Source organism: Alosa pseudoharengus, unplaced genomic scaffold (assembly GCF_046254945.1).
Source record: "Alosa pseudoharengus isolate Yale_2024_CS ecotype anadromous, Long Island Sound unplaced genomic scaffold, YU_APseudo_1.1 YU_APseudo_1.1_scf_12, whole genome shotgun sequence".
NCBI lineage: Eukaryota > Metazoa > Chordata > Actinopteri > Clupeiformes > Clupeidae > Alosa > Alosa pseudoharengus.
This window is the reverse complement of record NW_027468587.1, coordinates 19,719,241-19,731,462: the sequence shown is the minus strand read 5'-3', so window position 1 is coordinate 19,731,462 and position 12,222 is coordinate 19,719,241. Positions and strand designations below refer to the sequence as shown.

The 12,222-nt window shown below is 48.6% G+C and overlaps 1 protein-coding gene across 1 annotated transcript in view; it reads right to left on the bottom strand.

The window, feature by feature from the left end:
* LOC143119633 (neural-cadherin) overlaps positions 1-12,222 on the bottom strand; it is a 182,110-nt gene that overhangs the window by 100,321 nt on the left and 69,567 nt on the right. The gene's annotated exons all lie outside the window — the stretch shown is intronic.

Genomic DNA, 12,222 nt, shown 5'->3' with positions numbered 1-12,222 from the left:
AACACACACAGAAACACACAGTGATAAGCACCCACATACACATGTATACACAAAAGGCATTCAACGTATTCAACCAAATGCACATATACACACATCCGGGCTAAGCGCCATATGTCCATCTCACAAACACACACACACACACATCGATACACACACACACACGCACACACACGCACACACAAACACACATACACAAACAAACTCAACCCCGCCCCCTCAGGAGATTCTCTCTCTCTCTCACACACACACACTCACACATGGTCCAGATACAGACAGTATGGTGGCGAGCATATTGGGCCATGTTTATCCACCAGGCTATCACCGGTCCATCTGGCACTGGTTTTAGGTGGCCATCGATGCGGTGAGGGCACCGGCACAGACCGGCTGTCTGCGCCGGGCCCAGCGGTCCCCAGGGTCCAGAACCAGGCCTGGCCAAACTGGATTATACAGACTCTGATCGGGTTTTAAACTGCTCTGACTTCATCCATTAAAGCGACAACCCCCCCCCCCCCCCCCACCACCCATGCAAAACAAGTCGCAGATAAAAGCCCCACCCCTCAAAATAGAGGGGTGGCTGGACACTAATCATGGTCTAGCACTTCACAGGCTCCTACTGTATCCCCTGCACACACACACACACACACACACACACACACACACACACACACACACCACACACACAGCCTGCTCGATCTCTCTTGCTTATGCAGGCGAGATCATATTGAGATGTTTATCTAAGTACATGGTCTCTTTTTTCCCATCACCCCCCCCCCCCTCCCCCCGCCCGCCTTTGCGTCTGTGGTGTTGGTTTGCTTGCATTAATCCTCAGATACTCCACCTGCTCGATATTGTACAATCTTCCACACATCAATGTCAGAGAGAGAGCAAGAGACAGAGAGAGAGAGTGTGAGAGAGAGTGAGAGAGGGGGGTAGGCAGATTGAATTGGGATCATCTTGCTGGAATACATTTCCACAGCACATTTCAATAACAGCCACTCTCTCGCCCAAGTTTTTTCCCCTAGCTAGAAGAAGCCCACAGAAAAAAAGAAGATCAATTTAGAGCTTGAAAGAATATTTGATCTAGTTTAAAGCAAATTGCAAATCTCGGTCTGTCTATGGTTATTGATTGGAGTGCAGAAGAGGAGGGATCATTGTGTGTGTGTGTGTGTGTGTGTGTGTGTGTGTTGGAGGGGATTTTTTGGTCTGAGAATCAAAATGCTCCACTTCCAACTCCTAAGAGTTTTTAGTTTGAGAGAAGATTCCCAGGACAGACCATTAGGCAGTGTGACATTTACAAGAAGATTTTTGTTACATGTTACATGGACGCATGCTGGCGGTATGTGTGTTTAGAATTGCATTCACCAAAGAGTAAATAAAATATTTTAGTACAAGTGAAGGAATTTTAAAAAGTGTGTGTGTGTGTGTGTGTGTGTGTGTGTGTGTGTGTGTGTGTGTGTGAATTGTCTGCTATTTCTACAGTAGATGTTCACAGTGTTTGAAACTATGCTGTTAATGGAATCTAAGGGGAGCCTGGTGTCTGTGCAGTGCTGCAGGGAGATCAACTTGGCAGAAGATCATACACACACACACACACACACACACACACACACACACACACACACACACACACACACACACACACGAAACCCACAAACATACACACCCTCTAGAGATTTGGTCTGCCCGATGATCCTACTAGCTGGCATCTGCCACCCCTCTCTCTCTCTTTCTCTCTCTCTCTCTCTCACACACACACACACACACACACACACACACACCCTATCAACTATGTCCAACTAAAGAGAGTTGTTTTCCAAGAGCACTATGCAGCAACAGAGTCAACAGTGAGAGAGACAGAGGGAGAGAGCATGACACAGAGAGAGAGAGAGAGAGAGCGAGAGAAGAGAGGTAGGGAGAGTGGGAGGAATAAAGAGGAAGGACTCGGGCCCCGTAATGAGCCATGGTGGTTAACCTGATTAATGTTATCAGTAATAAGACTAATTATTTCCTCTCCTTCTTAAATGCACTACGATAATCCTGTTACAAGGCCCAGTATTTTGGGCCAGTTCTTAATTGGCTCTGCTTTGCACAAGCAGGGGGGGGTGGAGGTGACGGAGTGCGGGGCGGGGAAAGGGGCTCGAGGAGAAACAGCACCCGTAATTATTATAATTATTTGGGACAGTATTTCATATATTTTTTCTTAGCCCCCCCCTCGCTCTCGCACAGAAATCAGAGGAGCATAAGCTGCTTTTCCTACATCATATTCTGTATGAAATCAATTAAACGGGCGCTAACAAATCCGCCCGCCTCGCTGACACACGCTGCTTTGCATAATGACTGCAGCTTGACTCCTGTGCAACTCATCAAGCTTTCTGTTTTTTTTTTTTTTTTTTTTTTTTTTTTTAAAGTCTAGTAAACAGCCGAAATGAAGAAATTTCATGAAAGACACAAATAAACATGGCACTAGCAGAGATGGGAGTTGTGGAAGGTTTGGAAAAGGTTTTTAGAAGAAAGGGGCTGATCGAGGAGCTCTCTTTATAGTAGTGGACAGTCCACATGTGTGTGTGTGTGTGTGTGTGTGTGTGTGTGTGTGTGTGTGTGTGTAAATGGTTGCTACCTTTCTCTCCTCACCTCTGTCTCTTTCTTCTCTCAGACCCTTCAATGTCTTTGTGGTCCATTCATTGGTTCTTCCATGAAAACTTTTCTGTCTGCATCTCTCTCTCTCTACTATTTTATGTCCGTTGTCTATTTTGTAGCTTTGTTGCTCAGCCTCCATATTGGTGGTCAGGGACAGTTTTCAACCCATTGCAAATAGGGTTGAAACACACACACACACACACACACACACACACACACACACACACACACACACACACACACACACACACACACACACAAACACCAAGACCAAAGGACAGAAACCCTAAACCATCTGAAACTCGGCATCCACACCTGGTTAAGGAAAACCTCAAGACCAAGACGCTCACACACGCACGCGCACAAGCACACACGTGCACACACACAGAAACATGGTCTGCTATTGCACACAAAGCCTGAAGGCAAACAACACACACACACACACACACACACACACACACACACACACACACACACACACACACACACACACACACACACACACACACAAACTCACACACATACATAATATACCCACACACACACACACACACACACACACACACACACACACACAAATACATACATACATACATACATAAATACACACACATACCAACTCCTGCTCTTCTATTCCCTTTCTTCTCTCCCTCTGGCGCGGCGCTAATAATAAACACATTTAAGCTCGCCTTTCTCTCGGCCCCTGGTCAACACACACACACACACACACACACACACACACACACACACAAGCAATAAGAAAGCGCAGATAGGCAGAGTGGCCGGGCAGCTGAGCTCCCTAATAAAGTTCATATTGAGGGCCCCCTGCACCCCACGGGGAGAGGCTGGAGTTGGCAGCCAGGCGTGCCCACAGAGGGGAGAGGTGAGCAGGGCAGAAAGGGAGGGTGAGAGGGGGTGGCTGGATGCTGGGGCGAGGGCAGGTGGGTTTGATCAAGCACACCTGGGCCATTAACACCACGACTGACCCTAAAGGTCTGGTCACGCAGGGCTGACCCAGTTGTAGGCAGGCTTGAGAGAGGGAATAGGAGGGAGAAAAAAGAAAGAAAGAAAGAAAGAAAGAAAGAAAGGAAGAAAGAAAGAAAGAGAGAGAAAGAAAGACAGAAAGAAAGAAAGAAAGAAAGAGGAGATGGAAGCTAAAAAAGTAGAGAGAATAAAGAGAGAACAAAATGAAAGGTTATGACTGAGAATGGAAGAAAAGAGTAAGAAGGGACTTCTTCTTCTACACAGAGCTACAAACAGAAAGAAAAGAGAAAGAGAGAAAGAGAGAAAAGAGAGATGGAGAGAGAAAGAAGAGAGAGAGAAGGGAGAGAAGAGAGAAAGAAGAGAGAGAAGGGAGAGCTACAAGGCTGGACAGGGGCTCACACTCGCAGTACCTCCTCGTTAGAGCATCAGCTGTCGGCTGCAGCCAATGAGAGCTGACAGGTGACCAGCTCTACACCACTGAGAAACAGCGAGTTTAAAAACAAACACACACACACACACACACACACACACACACACACACACACACACACACACACAATCTGCTAAACTAAGCTATGAAGAGGAGAGAGAAAAGACCCAGAAACACTATCATCGTAACATGTCCCCACAGAAGAAAGCTACAGTGAGGGTGAATGAAGGGTCACCCAGCGTTGCTGAATCTGCCGTGGGATTAACCAGCTACTATAGCCTTAGTGGCCTCCAACCTTTAGCGTAATATGCTGGAGGGAGATGGAGATAGGGGTGGTGGTGGTGGTAGGTGGCCGCGGTGGTGGTAGTTTGGGGGCAGAATTCAGCTCTGATGAGGCCCAAGCGTGGGGATGTGTCCTTGGGCACGTGCTGGAGTGAGAGGATTTGACTCCAAATGCGGGGGTGGCCTGGCATCACTGTTTCCTATGTGACAACCAGTGTGTGTGTCTGTGGGCATATGGGTCAGTATCCTTTGTGTGTGTGCGTATGTGTGTGTGCGTATGTGTGTGTGTGTGTGTGTGTGTGTGTGTGTGTGTGTGTTTGTGTGTGCGTATGTGTGTGTGCGTATGTGTGTGTGCGTATGTGTGTGTGTGTGTGTGTCTGTGTATGGGCATATGGGTCAGTATCCTTTGTGTGTGTGTGTGTGTATGTTTCTGTCTGTGTGTGGGCATGTAGGTCTTTTATGTGTGTGTATGTGTGTGTGTGTGTGTGTATGTTTCTGTCTGTGTGTGGGCATGTAGGTCTTTTGTGTGTGTGTGTGTGAGAGAGATGTGTGTGTGTGTGTGTGTGTGTGTGTGTGTGTGTGTGAGAGAGATGTGTGTGTGTGTGTGTGTGAGAGTGTGAGAGTGAACGCCCTCATTGTCACAACAGTTCGCATTCTGTGTGATTGGCTCAGATAAGAGACAAATCATCTTAGCTGCGGGACGTTTTTCTCTCTCTTTCTCTCAGTCGTTCCCCCTCGTATTTTCTCCCCTCTTTCACTCTTTGTGCGTGCAGACTGCCTCAAGTGCATCATGGGTAGTGGCAGTGGCGGGGGCAGCACAGCTCTGGTTCTGGCTCGACTCACTCTCTCTGGCCTCCGTGTCCACCGTGCCAGCTGGCGGAACGCAGAGTGCTGGTCGGAACGTTCCAGAGGGTTCCACACAGCAGAGAGATAAGGAAAAGCTGCGGGCCCAGAGGGGCGCACAGAATGGCCTTACTGACGCCCACCACACTCACACAGAACTCACTCTGGCCTGCCTGCCTCACACAGACACAGACACACACACACACACACACACACACACACACACACACACACACAGACACACACACACACAGACACATACATACATACACACACACACACAGACACATACATACATACACACACACACACACACACACACACACACACACACACACACACAGACACATACATACACACACACACACACACACACACACACACACACACACACACAGACACACACAGACACACACACACACACACACACACACACACACACACACTCACACAAACACACAGATACAAACAGACGAAGCCTAGCAATCGGCTCACACTCTCCCATCTCCCACCCTTCACACATACAAATGGGCATTCAGTGGAGAGGACAGCTGTACCAGGCCAAAACACAGCCATGAATACCAGTGAGCTCGAGTCCGTCATTCAGCGCAACTCACATGTGATCAAAGCATCTTCTTGTGAGTGTGTGTGTGTGTGTGTGTGTGTGTGTTGCTGTGCTGAGTTTTGTTTTTTTGTAAGACAAAACTACCACTGTCCTATTTTGACTGTTTGCTCACAGCTTTAGCATTCATATCGTGTCCAAAAGCATTTCTAACATTCCGGGGCTGATCTAACCAAACTGAACTGAGGGTGTGTGTTTCGGTAAGGGGTGGCTGTGTCCAGTCACCGTGTTTTTTGGGGGGAGGTGTGTGTGTGTGTACTCATCACAGCAGAGCCAGCAGGCTGACGACAGACACCTCTCATCACCCCGTCTCATCCTCTGAGACGCCATTCGTCAACACACACCTAACAGAGCGTGGGTGAGCAGATACGCATTCAACAGAAAGACGTGCTTTCACACACACACAGACACACGCACACATTATATACACACAACGACACACAGTTTTCTCTCTCTTTCTCTATCGCACGCACGCATGCACGCACGTACGCACACACACACACACACACACACACACACACACACACACACACACACACCCACACACACACACACACACACACACACACACACACACACACACACAACCAAATATACCACTTTCTTGTGCTCAGTCCAAGCCTGAGAGCTGTACATGCATGTATATGAATGTTGACCTGATGTTATGGATCTGTTTTTAACTCTTTAAAGGAATGTGCTAGTCTGGCCATCGATCCCTACCTCCGTGCTCAAGCAATCAGAGAGACGAGGTCAGGGCCCGACCTGTCCGAGACTCTCTCCGCCAAACGAATGCCAAGTCGGACAGGCCCTGAGGAGCGCAGTTCACATGACCACAGCCCCTACTCCCTTCCTCCCTCCCTGCCTGCCCAACACAGAACAACACATCACCCCAGCACCTGTCCAGAAATGGACTCTTTCACCACCAGCTATACAAGGAGTCTCTTCCTCCTCCATCTCCTTCCTCTCAGTTTCTTTTCTCTCTCTCTCTCTCTCTCTCTCTCTCTCTCTCTCTCTCCACGTCTCATTTACCTGGAATGGGCTGCTTTGATTTCAGGGGACTGTCTCGATGACAGGTCTGGCCTCTGCTTGTTTTTGCGCCGAGGGGAACAAAGCCTCAGTGTGCTCCATTTTGGCCCCAATGAACACCTGCACTTTCAGATGGCTCCGTTTGTTTGTCCTAATTACCCAAAGCAACTAATTCGCTGTGAAACACATGTACATGATCACATATTCCATTCCCTCCAAACGAGGAGAGAATTTTCCTATTGTATCCAACGCTAATTACTCCTAAATAAACGGAACACTGATGCGATTTATTTTTATTTATTTTTTTCCCTCATCCCTGATTGCTCCAACGCAGCTGCACGCATCGTGGAGGCGGACGCGGAGGAAACAAAATGCACATCACACACAGATGTCCACTCACTCGTCTAATGATGCCATTTCTCTGCCCAGGGCTAATTGGCAGATCAAAGGCATGATAATGCCTCCAGTCACAAAAGAGCTGGTGACTCTCCACTGCTGTCTGCCACCGCACACACGAGCACCACGCAATCGCTCATTTCCCATCATGCAACAGGGGGCACATCAGAGCGACCCATCAGCACAGCAACCAACACATAGGGGAATAGTGGATGAGGTGAGGTGTGTGTGAGTGTTGGGGGGGGGGGCCTTCAAATGTGCATACACCCACAGGTATTGAAGCAATACGACTGTTCTCTCTGTTCCTGGCTGCCTTCCTGCTGTGTTAACTGGGCATGTATATTTCAGGAGTGGGGTGATGGGGGTGTATGCTGATGGTGGTGGTGGAGGTGGGTGGAGGCAGAGGAAAGTAGGAGTGGGGGTGGGGGTTTGGTATGCAGGAGGTAGAGGGCATTAATAAGTAAATGCACTGGTGCTTTTGATGCATGTTCACAGCACATGATTCAGCCTTTCTTCCTATGTCCTTGCACCTCCGGAACAAATACGGAGCGTGTTCCGAGACGGGGCGATGATGTTACACCCCCCTCCACCCCTCGCCCCCCGCCTCAGCTACCAATCATGTTCACACACACACACACACACACACACACACACACACACACACACACACACACACACACACACACACACACACACACACACACACACACACACACACTGTTTGGCCATGTTCTGGCATGTCTTGGTCTTTTTTGTTTGTTTCTTCTGGCAACATCAGCAGTGATCATGTTCAGCTGAGGGGATCTGTCGGGCTGGCTTGGCATGAGCGGGATTCTGGGTGAGTGGGTGAGGGGGGTGAGGGTTGGTTGGGTGGAGCAGAGACGGGTGCGAGAGGAGAGAGGTGTGCCAGGTCAGGTGGAAGAGTGGGGGGAGTGTGTGTGTGTGTGTGGGGGGGTTAGATGGGCATGATGGAGACTGATATCCACTCATCCAGACGTGGGGGCGGTCATCACCTGGAAGTGGGCACCACGGGTTGGCGCATGTGGGGCATGGGACTGTGATATACCTCAGACACTAGCCAGCAATAGACCACACACACACACACACACACACACACACACACACACGCACGCACATACACATGTACACACACACGGACGCACATACACATATACACACACACACACACACACATACACACATACACACACACACACACACACAAATGCAGACACGCACCTACACACACACACACACACACACACATACACAAGCACACACACATACACACACACATACACAAGCACACACACACACACACACATACACAAGCACACACACACACACACACACACACACACACACACACACACACACACATACACAAGCACACACACACACACACACACACACACACACACACACACACACACACACACACACATACATACAAACACAAACACACATGAACACACCTGTACCCTAAGGGTGGTCTACATTTCCAGTGACATGCATGTCTGGATGTCTGGATGTCACATGGGATTTACTGTAAAGCTGGGGCATTCTGTGGTGCGGCATACTCACCTCACCAGAGCAACCCTAAAGTCAACACAGACCCTGACACAAGTCCTCGCATACACACCAAACATGTCAGAGTCTGGAGACAAAACATAAAAGAGTTTCACTTTTTGGATAGGTTATTAAAAGACACAATGGACGAATGAATGGACAAGATAGAAAGATGTGGAGACAACCACACACTTAATAAATAAAAGGGTTCTATCTAAAAAACTCTAGGATTTTTTTACAAATTCTAGGAATCATTTTGATGCCTTCTCCATACAAACCAGGATCTATACACCTTAATAGAGCTGCAAAGGTGTCCCACGGAGAACACTGACAACAACATCAGCGCACCCAAAGCATACATAAGTCCAAGTCGGATTTTTTTTCTGAGAGGGACAAGCTGAATAGGCTGAATAGCAATGGGTGTAAGGATGGAAAGATGGATGAATTAATGGATGAACGAATGGAAAATAGCTTGAGAGATAAATGGAGATTTTTCTTGCAGTCAAGGCCTTCTCTTCTGTTTCACACAAGCCGTCAACTGGAGGTAAAAAAAAAATATATATTTAAAAAATGGGAACAGGGACAGAGTTGCGTGTGAAGCAGAGCCTGGGGAAATAGCTGACTGAGGTAGAAACTGCTATGGAAATGTAAATTCCAGCCGCAGCAACAGAGAGAGAGAGAGAGAGAGAGAGAGAGAGAAAGAGAAAGAGAAAGAGAGAGAGAGAAACTACATTTAAAAAGGGACACGAAATGCCAGAGAATGAAATATGACATCAATTAACACCAAACAACACGTAATAGGAATATAAATGAACAGTCTACAAGTGAAGGAAATCGTCAAATGGTTGCAAATGCATAAAACTCACCCGAATAAAACACAAAAAATAATTAAAAAAAGAGTGAGCGGGAGAGTGAGAGAGGGGGGGGGGGCAAGAGGAGGGGTGTGGGAGAGTAGCATGAATCTGTGGAGTGGGCGACAGTCATCTGCACCTGTATCAGTGGGCTCCGTGAGCACAGATGAAAAGTGTGGGGCAGACTGGTTATCAGGGTGGCTATCTGCTATCTGCTATGTGCCCACTCACAGAGATCGAAATGGGTCCCTCCCCTGGAGCAGGGGGACCACCTGAGCGCCTGGCAGAGGAGGAGAGAAGGTTCTCACTCACTCACTCACTCTCTCTTTTTCACCCATTCACTTGCCCCCTATCTCTCACTCTCTCACCCACTCTCTCTTTTTCACCCATTCACTTACCCCCTATCTCTCACTCTCTCACCCAGTCTCATTCACTCACTCTTTTTCACTTACCCCCTATCTCAGTCTCATTGACTTACCCCCTCTCTCACACTCTCACTCACTTGCCTTTCTTTTCCCTCTCTCTCTCTCTCTCTCTCTCTCTCTCTCTCTATTCTCTCTCTACCTTTCTTCCTCTCCCTATTTTTCTCTTCTCAGTCTCTGTACTATTTCTCTCTCCCTCCTTCTCTCCCTCCTCCCCTCAAACACTCTCTCTATCCCATCTCCTTCCCGCACTCGTTCACTCAGTCCAGCCTTTCAACTTGAGCACAAGTAGGTGGGTGACCCCTCCTGACCTGACCTGCTTGTGCACCGCTAAAACCAACCCCCCCCCCCCCCCTGAAACGAGCGGGCGAACGAGAGCACGTCTGCCCCTTCCCTCCTTTTTCATTATCCCTCCGTTTCGAGGCCAGTCAAGTGTGTTACGGAGCGAACAAAACAACGGGGGGGGGGGGGTTGGGGGGCAGGGGTAGAGTGAGTGTTTGTAAGAGAGAGAGAGAGAGAGCTGAAGAGAGAAGGAAAATAGGAGCAGCACTGGTAGATAAGTCTGAGCTGTAATTTAATGAAAGCCGGTGAAAATGTTTACTCCATTCGATTGGAATGTTCTCTGGCTGCACTTTATAATTAAAGATGAAATAAGCCGGCACACACAAGGAGAGCTTCGCTCTCACCATGGGTCTCTCCCCACTACGCATTAAGGGAGGTATGTGTGGGTTTATCGCTCTCACGACGCAGAGAGGAGGAGAGAGACAAGGAGAGGGAGAGAGAGAGAGAGAGAGAGAGAGAGAGAGAGAGTGAGAGGGCTACATAAAGGAAGTGAAATATGATCACTGGACAGTCAGTGACCCCCACTCTGTGCTCTCTCTTATTTCCAAGCACAAAGACCCTCCAGAAGGACAAGGAACCATGGCCAACACCAACCTGGCTTCATTGGCCAATGCTATACATTACATTACATGTATACCACACACACACACATACACACACGCACACACACACAAAATCAAACACAAACAAAAACAGAAATAGTGGACACATGAGATCGTGTGTGTGTTCTCAATCAGCACAACACATGGCATTAGCTACAGCCTGTTTTCTTTTACGGGTCCCAATCATCTTCCCGGCCCGTCTGGTCTCTCATGCAGCGGAGAGTGACCGGCCTTTGGTTTCAGGGCCTGAGGTGAGGCCAGAGGCTGGGGTGCTCATGTAAACCAAAACTCAAGGCACCATCGAGTGCCTCGATATGTGTTCTGTGCTACGTCTCAGAGAAGATGAGAGTAAAGGAGTGGACAGGAGAGGGGAGGAGAGGAGAAGAGAAGAGAGGAAAGGAGTGGTGAGGAGAGGAGAGGAGAGGAAAGGAGAGAAGAAGAAAGGAGCCATAGAGGTGAGGAGAGAAGATGAGAGTAAAGGAGTGGACAGGAGAGGATGCAGCCCTAGAGACAGGAGAGCAGACAAGGGGGAGGCTGTCAGCACCACATCTGAGATAGCAGAGCCATCTCTCTCTGACGAGGCCGCGTTTGTCTTCCGGGCAACTTTTCTAGAGACAGCAAGCAGGATGGCACAAAGACAATACGTGTGTGAATGTGTGTGTGTGTGTGTGCGTGTGTGTGTGTGTGTGTGTGTGTGTGTGTGTGTGTGTGTGTGTGTGTGTGTGTGTGTAGACGCGCGTGTCGCTCCGGGGCTTGCCGGTACACACCCTGCGGGGACGAGGCTTTGGAGTGCTGTTGGAGACGCAGAGACGCAGGCGCTTTTTGATCTGCCAGCTCTTTCTGGACAGCGCACAACTTCTCTTGGCCTTGATGCACAGGGTTGTGAAATGGAGATGCAGGTCTTGCATACACACACACACACAGTCTCTCTCTCTCTCTCTCTCTCTCTCTCTCTCTCTCTCTCTCTATGTCTCTCTCTCTCTCTACCTGTCTCTCTCTCTCCATCTCTCTATGTCTCTCTCTCTCTCTACCTGTCTCTGTTCCTCCATCTCTCTATCTCTATCTCTCTCTCTCCATCTCTCGCTCTGTATCTCTGTCTCTCTATCTCTCTCTCTCTCTCTCTGTCTCTGTCTCTCTTCTGTCTGTTGTTGCTCCCGCATGAAAGAGCACTCAGTCAGAACAAGGGGAAGAGGGGAAGTACAAAGCCGCAAAGAAA